Raw genomic sequence first — 12,246 nt, 5'->3', positions numbered from 1 at the left:
TGCAGTGGGTATCTCTTCTTGTTCTCAACTTTAAACACAAAGTTTGAATGTCTCCATTTTCTATTTGTTTAGTTTTTTGTGCATAACCAGTATCAGCATATCATGTCTATACCAATTCTTTAAAAGTTTTTTATTCTGACTTGATATTGAATTGCATCAAACACTTTGTGCATAATCAAGTTTGTAAATGATATTTCTTCTGATTTGTTTTCTACTGTCCATCCCTCACCAGTCAAGGTGTAAATTATAATTCATCACGATATATTGTTTTTATATATTATTGGGTCTAACTTTGCTTCAATTTACTAGTTTGGAAGTTTTGTGTATAAACGTATATAAAATGTACATATGTGTGTATATGAAACATCTAAATTTATATAATACATACACTACATATCACACATATAACACACATGACCTCATACACATGAAGATAAGCTATATATATATATATATATATATATACATATATAAAAAAATATTTGTGTTCATTTCAACATGCATAGCTAGTCATTCAAGTCTAAAATCAATAAATACCATCACCATCCTCCTAGAAATCCATGAAATTGAGAAAGATTTTACTCTTACCCATTCATAAGTGTATGTTTTGTCTACATGTTCTGAAGGACATTCTCTCTACTTTTCTTACTTATAAGACACACCTTTATGGACAATTTGTCAAATAACAAATTTCATAATGTGTGGGTGATGTTGGTGTTTTTATAACTGGTTCATACATACTTTGATTATATAAGAGTGTACGTTCTCATTTTCCAAAGAGGGATTCTACCTTTAGACGCCACACTATGGATACAAGGTGATTATGGTTTCTGTTTTCTGGCCCCATGAGCAAATATTGGGCTCTACATGTTTAACAAATCCTCTCTGGATGAAAAGACCTTCAGAATCACCTTTACCTGCCTGGATCCTTGCTGCTGCACCATTCAAAGAGAAAAAGTAACACAGGGGGAGTCAGCGCTTCTTCAGTTTTGCCTTTTGCTGTGCATGTTTATTCCCACCCTTGGTAGCTTTTCTAATTGACTTCAGCAACATCTAGAAGCTCCACAAACTCTCCAGCTCAGCTGGGTTCTTGGAAAACTTGTGCCATGAACAGGTTGTTGAAATACCTCTGAAAAAACAAAAGCCTGGGGAGGTGGCGGTGCAGTCTCTTGGGAATTCTAGAGGCAGTGCTAGAAATTATTTCTGAGTCTGAAGGTCTCAGGGGTCACTTTTTAAACAAGTTTTGGGAAATGACAGCAGAGCCTATGGGGCCCTGCCTGTGGTTTGCAAGAAATACTTACAGAAGTGATAGGGCATTCTTGAAGGACACTACACGTTTTTTGTTTTTTTTTTTAATAAGCATTTCATTTCTGAGGAATGCGTTCATTTCTTAGTATCTGGCTCTCCAGCTGAGTGCCTGGTGAATCTGATTAGAGATCTGACGTAGAGTTTCAGTAAAAGCTAGGGAAACAATTCCTTATACCTTGTGATGCTCACACTTCACAAGAAGAAATAAAGGACATAGAGTCCTTTGGTGTTCTCTGAACAGGACTCTGGACAGACCTTGGAGATTAGTTAGATCCCCTGCAGTAATCCAGCTGTGCTGTCCCTAGCCTGACCTGAGCTGTGAACCCCAGCAGATCCTCCAACGGAGTCCCTTCTGGCCCCCATTGTCCTGAGAAAAATGTACACAAACCCCATCAGGAGGCCCCTTAACACTAACAAAGGGCTGTCTTCCCTTGGTGATGAGAGACCAGAGTCTTTGTCAAAGTTAAAGTTCTATGGGAAAAATTGTACTTTTTGAGTGATTACGATGCTAGCACACAGGTGACTATATTTCTTGCAATCCCTGGCACCAAGTTGAGGGGAAAACAGATACTCTTCTGTGGCTTGGGGTCTGTGCCCAGTACTACTATGACCCCTGCACAAGACTGACCATGAGTATCTCCTTTTGGTCACCTGCAACTTCTTATTATATGGATTCTACTGCTGAATTGATATCATTAATTGAAATTGATACTGATACATTGTTTATGCACACAACTGCAGGCCTCTGCCCTGGGCCCAGATAGGAATTGCCACAGTGTAGAGCATTGTGGAAGGCAAGTGGAAAACAGTTAATAGCCTGACTGTTTACTGAAACTCCTGGAAAGCTTCCAACTGACATAAAAGCAGCATCCTGGGAGAATAGGCATTTGGGTGAAAATAAAGTCTACCCCGATCCTTCCATGTCCTTTGCTACCTATAGGGGTGCTCATTAGAGACATCCCCGTCCTGATCAAAGGAAACCTAACAGTCAGTTTCCATGATAATCAATAGAAACCAGAGCATCTCCTATCACAGAGCAAAGCAACACGCACCTGTCAGACTTCTGCATACAAAAGAGGACACAGCCTGTGGAAATTCACATGCCATTCGGGACCGGGACTTCGTGTACGCACTGCCGTCTGACAATACTTGAAGAATGTTGAAACTTGTCCTCGTTGCCAGACCTGGACAAGGCTAAACATGCTGCCCAGGGACAGGTTCCACGAGTCAGGGGCCAGGACATTTGTGACAGGTAGATGATGTTCCATCTTACATTCAGTTGATACTTGTTCTGGGCTTGCCTTAGCCATCCCCATATATTCCACTGAGTCACTCATAATATCTGGACCTCTAATGCCATATTTGCTTCCTCTCAGGGTTTCCTAGGCATACTGCACATGATAATGGGCAGATTTGTGTCCCAAGCTACTCATCAGTGGGCTCCGACGTGAGAATACTATGGAGTCTCCATGTTCCATATAACCTGCAAATCATAAGGATTATCGCTTGTTTTAATGACAATTAAAGGACAGGCTTAAGTGGCTTATGAGAGCAGACAAGATAACATAAACCTGGTCTACACATCATAGGTAAACCCTAAGGGCTCAATACAGCAATTGTCCAAAGGGTACATCTCCCTGGTACACTTGTTTGACCAGGGTCTCTGCCAATTTCTTTTGCAATTATCAATACAACAGATTCATGGGGGATCCATAGGGGCCTGGTATCCCCAGTAATTCCTTTAAATGACTCAACTCAACCAGAGATAAAAATGGCTTTAAAAAAATATAGGAGATTACCACTCTTCTAAAAGTTTGGAAATTTTCACTTATCAATTCTTAAATATAATGCATCCTTGCAATTAAGTTATATAAAATATTTTCCTGAAAAAAATGATTTTGTCCCTTTTGCAAACAGCTTTTCTAGGCTGAAGGCCTGGATGCAAACTGGGATGATTTTTAAATAATAATGTTTTAATTACTAAATAAGACACATTGATAACAGAAGAAAACAACGAGGGAAGACATCCAATTCCTAGCTCCTGAGGAGACATGGGAGGACATAAGTCATCTTCATGTTACTTCTTCTGAAAGCTTCCCTGTCCTTCAAAGATAAAATTGGAAAGACAAATCATGAGGGTTTGTGCCCATGCTGGCTTTTCAAGCTGCTGTGAGCATCATGTTTTCAGACTGACCATGAGACAACCAGCATGATTGGAGATGGCAGAGACAGCAGATAATTACCTTGGAGGGACATTGGAGATTCAGCCATGAGATCCCTCCCTGGACCTCCAAAATCTCCTATCTCCAGGGCTTCATAGACAGCCTGTGGTGCTGTTAGGACTGGTAGAACGTGTAGAAACTGGGTCTAGTTGGTGGAAGTTAGCTTTTGTGGTTTAGATATGAGGCGTCCTGCAAAGGCTCATGTGTGAGATGACGCAGGGAAGTTCAGAGGTAAAATGGTTGGGTTATGAAAACCTTGGCCATATCAGTGCACTAATCCACTTGAATGCATTAACCTGATGCTAACTAAAGGCAGGTAGGGTGTGGCTGGAGGAGGTGAGTCACTGGAAGCCAGCCTTTGGGTTATACATTTTGTCCCTGGTGAGCAGGTTCTCTCTCTCTCTGCTTCCTGGTGGCAAGTCCTGAGCTGTGTCATCTGCCACACACTTCCACCATGATGCTTTGCCTCATCTCAGACCCAAAACAATGGAGTTGTTCATTTATGCACTTTGACCTCTGAAACCATAAGCCAAATAAACATTTCCTCCTCTAAAAAGAGGAAATTCTTGTGATGTCTTTTGGTCACAGCTGTGAAAAAAATAACTAAAACAGTAGTTTATTGGGGCATGTCCTCAAAGTGGATGTTGGAACCATAGCACCTCCCTCTTGCTCTCCCTCCTTCTCAGCAACAATGAGTTGAGCAGCTCCTTTGCCACATTCTCTCATCATGATGTGTTTCCTCACCACACATCAAAAAGCATCAGAGCCAAAGTGACAACGGACTGAAATCTCTGACACCATGAGGCAAAATAAATCTTTCCTCATTGTGAGCTGTTTATCTCACATACTTTCTTAGCAATGGAAAACTGACTAACATAGAAAGTTGGGACCAAAAGTGATCTGGCTTCATTCTTCTGTATGTGGATATTAAGTTTCCTTTTTTACTATCCTATTTCATTGCTGATAGGTTAAGTTCCCTGTATTCTTGCTTGCTAGGAATGGAGGGAAAAAAATTAAACAAATGCCGAATTTTGACAAATGTGTATCAAACTAAGGTTCTCCAGGGTAACAAAACCGATAGATTCTGTATGTAGTAATAAGAGGAAATAATTTATTAGATTGGTTTCCATGATCAGAAGCTGCACAGTCCCACAAGGGTCATCTGCAGACTTGAGAGACAAAAGAAACAGAAGCTGCTCATTAAGAAGAAGCTGGAGCCTCAGAAAAAGAGGCACCAAGGATGCAGCCCCAGCCTGAGGATGAAGGCCTGAGAGCATGCTGAAGAATCACTGAGTGTGAGTCTGAATTAAAAGGCTGAGGGATTTGGAGTCTGGTGTCTGAGGAAGATGACAGCAGTAAAATCTGTACACTCTCATGAAGAATGGAGTTTGTACTCTTCTATTTTTTCATGCCACTGAGGCCCCAGACTCTTGGCCATGGCCACCCACAGTCAGGGTAGGTCTTCCCCACTCCTTTTGCTGACTTCATGCCAATTGTCTCTGGAAACACCTCACAGTCACAACTGCAAGTGTGCTTCACTAATGTTGTAGGCATCCACAGTACAGTCAAGCTGACAACCAAGATTGATTATCACAACAGCCAATTTAGAAATGAAAGTAATAGAGCATCACAACTCAGTTCAAAGTGTATGATGAAATTTAACTTTTTCTAGATAAAGACTATATACTGTCAATTAAAAATGCTAAATAAATAGAGGTATTTAAAAAATTACAGCAAGTATTTTATCCAATGGTAAAACCTTGAAATATTTCATTTAAGATAAAAAATAAGATAAGAATGTCCATTTTAGAGGCAGCATTTTATTTGAGGATTTAGTTTCTGAAACAAATGAAATGACAGGTAACAAAATTAGTAAAAGATTGAAAGGAAAAAATAGATTATTTTCTAATTACAAAAGAATATGTTATTCAATTACATTAAAATTAAAAATAACATTTGCTTAAAAAATTCCCTTTAAGTTCAAGTGCTAGAGTCATAAAGAATACATAAAATACATAATTAGTAAAATGTATGGATAATATATAGCTAAAATCAATCTAAAAGTAGGACAAAATCGCAGATGGAAAATTAGTAAAATATGTTTACATTGATACTTTGCAAAGGAGAACATGCAAATCACATATAAATATCCACATTACCACTTACCTCACAGGCAATCAAGGAAATGTAAATTAAACCCACAATAGTATGTAATTGCGAACCCGTCAGATTTACAAAAATAAAAGCCAGACAAGATCTTGTCTGCTTGTGGAAAGATGTGACATAATGAGAACTCTAAACTGTGATAGTACAAAGCACAATCTTAGTAAATAAATTAGTATTACTACTAACGTTGACCAAGACTTACCAATTCTGTCCCATAGCATCAGGAGACAAATATATGAACATCCCCTATGACATCCATTCTTGACACCAAAGTATAGGAAACGATCTTTATGGTACCTAACAACAGCCTGGATAAAGTCTTTATGTGCTCATAATGGAATATTTCACTGTAATCAAAAGTAGTACTGCTGGATACAACCACTTGTATAAATGTCCCACTTATTAATTGATAAAGTCTTAAATCTTAGATGTATTCCTTTTATAAAGTCCATGTGTATAAAGTTAAAAAAAAGAGAAAAACTAAATAATGTATACATGGAACATAGTTGGTAATAATTTCCAGTAAGAGCAAGAAAGTTACATAAATGCCAGGAAAATGGATATCTCAGGGGTTAAGGGAAAGATGTACTGTTGAAGGCAACACTGTTCCTAAAACACCCATAGTGTTTTGTCTCTTAGCCCAATAACGTGTGCTTATTGTTACTCTTTGAAGTCTATGCATACATTTTAGTATGTACATAATACAAACTTTTTAAAACTTTTATATGAGTTTTTAAGCCTATGAATTTTGGCAAATATTTACTCATTTTTATTCAAAATTTACTATCAGACTCCAAAATGTTATTTTCTAACAAAGCATCAACCTCCTACTCACTGTTTTGAAAGGAATAACATCTCCACCCTCACTTACGAAGGAATTCCATACCTAGGATTTTATTGAAAGCATCCTTCACCCTACAAAACATGTCACATAGAATCTTCAAAATTATTTTCCAACACTTTTTGGGGAAACTCATTACATCAAAGATGATAATTCTCTATTCTTCACAGGATTGAGAGGGATTTAGATTTATGTGTTTTATATGGTTATTCACATTATGTTAATGTCAGAGACACAAGAAATACAAAGTGTGGTGGGGGGAGACATAATTTCTTTGGTTTTTCATTTCATCCCTCTGAAAGTCATGCTAGAGTGCTCTCTTATCAACTCAACTCTGTGTGTGTGCATCTGTGTATAAATAGAAACTTTCCCAGTTTTAAGCTGGGATCTAGTTATTGCTGGAATGCAATTTAAATGGCAAACTCAGGAATTGCGAAAACAAAATTTTAATTTAGAAATATGTTAAAAGCAGACCCTGTCTCTAAGTAAAATACAAAATAGGACTGAGGATGTGGCTCAATGGTTGAGTGCCCCTGAGTTAATCACAGGTACCAAAAATAAATAAACAAACATGCAAACAAACAAATAAATACATAAAACAGAATGCTGTCTAAATAATATCTAAAATTTTTCTCCCATTTTTTCACCTGTAAAACAATACTCTGAGCTATACCTTCAAATATATAAATCAATTATTTTCCTTAAAATTGTTCTTCATTAGGATGATATTTAATTAAATGTCTGTTTAAGCACCATGTAAATTCATAGGTAAGTTTTTTAAAAAACAAATTTTACTTTTGAGGATATATTTGTTTTCAAGGGGGCAGGAATGCACTGACAATCTTTGTCCTCTGTGACTGCCAAGAGATTTCCTTCTCTTTAAATCAAATTTATAGTCATGGCTCCACATGAGGTAGTAGCTTATATTTTTTTATTATTATTAATGCATGAGGAGTTTCTTTCTTAGACTGACTTTTTCAATGATTCTCAAATCCATGGAAATATGACATATTTGACATAAAGATGAACCACAAATATAATAATCCTAACCTTTCCCAACCTCTGGGTTCTTGTTCTTTACTAGCCTGGTTTCATGTATTAATTAATTTGATACATAATACCAAGCATCTGCAAGAGACCAGGCATACTGGTTGTTTTGTTTTGGTACCAGAGATTAAAACCAGGGGCACCTTACCACCAAGCCAAATCCCCAGCCCTTTTTTTGATATTTTATTAGAGACAGGGTTTCACTGAGTTATTTAGGGCCTCCCTAAGTTGCTGAGGCTGAGTTTGAACTCATGATCCTCCTGCCTCAGCCTCCCAAGTTGCTATGATTACAGGCATGTGCCACCAGCCCAGCTAACACCAAGCATACTGTTAAGTGCTATTTTACTTATTATCTGTTAGTCTACATTCTGACCTTGGATGTAGAAAAGAATATCCAAAGTGAAAAGACTTTTTGTGCAAATGGAAATATTCACAATAATCTAAGAGAAATGGAGAATGATATTGGATTTAGACACATCATGTCAAGTATATTCATTTAGAAGAAACAAAAGGGTGAAATAAATCACATTTCAGTAAGAACTGAATAAATATCAATAGAGCCTCAGAGAGAGGTGAGGTATCTCTGAAGCAATGTGTACGGTGTATGTTAGGTAAAAGTGTTTTAGTTGAAAAATATTATGTCCTGTCAAGTTGTCATTCAAATAAAGTTAGATAAACTTTTTTTATAAATTCAAGGTTTCAGGGAAACCGCAATTTAAGTGACTTTGATATATGTGTGTGTGTGTGTGTGTGTGTGTGTGTGTGTGTGTTTATTCAGAATTTTTTCAATGTTTGACACTAAAATAAAAATTAGAAATTAAGTTGTAGTATATGTATGTCAAAATACATTCTATTATTATGTATATCTAAAAAGAACAAAATTTTAAAAATTAAAAAAGTATTTGAAAATACATGATGGTCTGATAAAAAGAAAGTAAAGTATATGAAAGAAATACAAGAAATTAATTAAAATAAAAATAATTCTATTAAAATACTATTCATCTTATGAAGCAAAAGCATATAACATTTCAGTTTCCTAAAGTAATTTCAGCATAATATAATATTCTGAAAAAGAAAGAAGATTATCAGTTATTTCCCAACATGACAGGAGGAAAAATAACAAAGATCCTAATTATAAGTTTTGGAAGACATAGCTTTGTAATCATGATAGATTAATATGATAGATTAATATGAACAAATCTAAATTATAATAATAAAGATGGAAATATGACAGAAATGGACATGATATTATGAATTATAAAGTATTTGTGACTTACACAGGTAATATTAGCATTTTTCATCCTAATTTATTGATTGCAAAGCACAAAGGAATTATTTTTGAATATTAAATTAAAATTACTAATCAAATTTCAAATAGATCATAAGTTTCCAAAATTCAGATTAGATAAGAACAAAGCATATTCAAATCTTGAAATCAATGGAGTAAAACAAGGAAATGTTAAAAAAGGAAAATGGTAGGTGTTTTAGTAATATGACTATAAATGAGTTATATCAATAAGTATAATGTCTTCTACTTAAAAATTCACTTAAATTAAAAAATCAGATAGAAAAATCAATATAAACATGTAATAAAAAAGAAGTAGGTAATACTAATAATGTATAGAAATATACCAAACTCATTGTTAGCTAAAAATATACCAATTACAAAAACAAAGACACTGTTTTCAATTGTCCTACTGAAAAATTGTGTTTTTAAAAGATATAATTATTTCATATTGTGACCGTTAATTTTAGAGCATTAATTTGATTGGTTTAGGTGATACCCAAAGAGATGGTAAAATATTTCTGAGTTTGTCAGTGAGAGTGTTTATGGAAGAGATGAAGACTTTTTCAGAGAATGAATGATAAACATACTCCTTACTGAAGTGGGTGGACATCAACCATCCATTTGTGGCCCTAACAGAACAGAAAGATGGAAGAATGGTGAATTTGCTTTCTTGTTCCCTCTTCTTGAGCCAGAATCTATTTCTTCCTACCCTTTAGTTAATGGATGCCCTGATTTTCAGAAATTAGGAAATGGAATAAATTATGCCACTGACTTTCCTAATACTCCAGTATTTACAAAGAAGATTGTAGGAATTTCTACCCTCCCTAATCACGTGAACTACTTTTGGAAAGGCATATTTTTATGTTTATACATATGTTCATATACAATGCATAATATTATATATTTATAAATCTCCTATTGGTTCTGATACCTGTATCATAGATATATATTATAAATAGGTATCACTTTATATACAGAAAGTAATTTTCACAGAGAACAGAAATACATTTATATATCTGAAGAGTAAATTTGGTGGCCATACAGAAGTTTGCAGTTTCTAGGTAATAAGATACACATATGTTTTTCATTGTCTCATTTGTGTTTTATGGTAATTCGAACATAAACATGTGTCTCTTTTGTACTCAAAGCAAACTATGAATTGTTGTAAAGAATAAGAAGAAAATAACACCTTGAATGATTAAAGTGTAGTTTTCTAAGAAGCAGATGGCAAAGCTAAAATAATTTACTTCTAGAACTTCATGACTAGCATCTTTTAGTCAATTATTCAGAAGTAACTTTAATCTTTAATCCTTGATTCTTAGATATATGGAAGAAAGTATGCCCTTTACTTATAAGGACATGATTACAAAGGTATATTAATTCAATTTTGCTATGGCTCCAAATTCAAAACTTCTAATTAGGATCTTTGTTATTTTCTCCCCATCATGTTGGGAAACACCTGACAATCTCCTTTCTTTTTCATATTATTATATTATGCTGAAATTATTTTAGGAAATTTAAATGTTATAAATGAGTCCCCCCCCAAAATGCCAGGAATTTATCTGTTAGTGATTAGAAGCTTTCAACTGTGGGTGACTCAAACACAAATAAAATTATCCTAAACTAAAAACAAGTTGCAGAATGGGGTTATATTGATAAAATCTACAAATCCAAGCCGATTTTAGACACAGTAGAATACAACTTAGTTGATATAACCCATTAACCACTTATCACTCTCATGATGTGCCATCCATTAGCTCTGTGCTCTGTTATGTAGGATAGGTTCTTGTATTAAATAAGTTTCCTTGGTCAAACAAAATATATGAGCTTGAGTAACTTTTTTAAACATCAATTAATTCAGTTCATAGTTTTGGAGGCTAATGAGCAACTTGGGGTGGATTCATGTATTCTACATTTATCAACAGTCATATGGTGGTTAGCATTATAGCAGGAATCCAGAGACTGCACAAGCGTCAGTCTTTCTCCATTATGACAATCCTCTTGCAGGAATTAACTATTGTCCCACAAAAGTACACTCATCCTTGGGAGAGTAGTATCCTCAATGACCCAAACATCTCCCACCAGTTTCTATGTCTTTTAAGTTCCAACACATTCCAATATCATCATGCTGAGGACCAACAGGAGAGCTATAACCACTTAATTACCAGTTGTACTAGAGTTATGAGAAGGAATAATATGCGACACTGCCCCCCCCCCACATACAAAAGGAAATTATGTGGGAAAAAAATAACCATTCAGAAACTTAAACTTTCATTTTTAACTCGTGGCCAGAATTTTTAAAGGTCTTCAAAACTTTGCCACTTCAATATTTAGGCTACCTTTGTCAAGAAATTTAGACTATACTGTCCCAGAATAGATAGGAGAAACCATTACACACTTTTGGTTCTAGCTTTTCTCCTTCCTTTTCTCATTAACCACATGTTGTAATTGGTTCTAGATAAACTTCAAAATCTTGCTGAAGGTTACCACTTGATGATTATTGGGGATATTCTACGTGTTCTTTTCTTCATCAGTATATTAGTAAGGTTTCTTTAGAATAACATAATCAATAGGATATGTATATGTATGATCATTAAAGGCTTATTAGGTTGACTTACATGATTAGAAACTGGGTGGTTACACAATGGCAACCTACAGGTTACAAAGCTGGAGGAACCAGTGACTGCACTTTCCAAGGAGCTGGTGCTTCAGAACAAGATGGATCAACCATATAGCTCCAGTCCAAGAAGAAGGCCTAGAAGCTCCCTGGGGAATCACAAAATCCCCCGGAATAGTAGACAAAGTTTTTGAGCGATGCTTACCCTTTCCCAATATTCTTCAACTTAAATACTATAATTATGCAGATTTAATAACTCCTAACTACTGATATTGTCAATTAATATTATGTTACATGATAAAAGAATGAGAGAAAAAACAAAGATACCTGATTTATACATGCATGCATATGCACACAATATTCTTTTTTTTTTTTTAAAGAGAGAGTGAGAGAGGAGAGAGAGAGAGAGAGAATTTTTAATATTTATTTTTTAGTTCTCGGCGGACACAACATCTTTGTATGTGGTGCTGAGGATCGAACCCGGGCCTCACGCATGCCAGGCGAGCGTGCTACCGCTGAGCCACATCCCCAGCCCCCACAATATTCTTTTAAAATTGGGAAAGAGAAATGTTTGAGAATTATAATCCTCATTTCTACAACTCTTCACACGATCATAACTTGTCTATGACTACCTTCATCTCTAACCCATTCTGCATGTCCTCTGTCTTCAGTAAGCATATCAGCAGATTTTTGTTCTCCACTTGCATGAGGGACCCACAGTATTTATTCTTGAAGGATCCGAGCAATGTGTCATCTT

Source organism: Spermophilus citellus (genome assembly GCF_964194105.1).
Source record: "Spermophilus citellus genome assembly, chromosome: 8".
NCBI classification, from domain to species: Eukaryota; Metazoa; Chordata; class Mammalia; order Rodentia; family Sciuridae; genus Spermophilus; species Spermophilus citellus.
Note: the sequence above shows the minus strand (reverse complement) of the source record.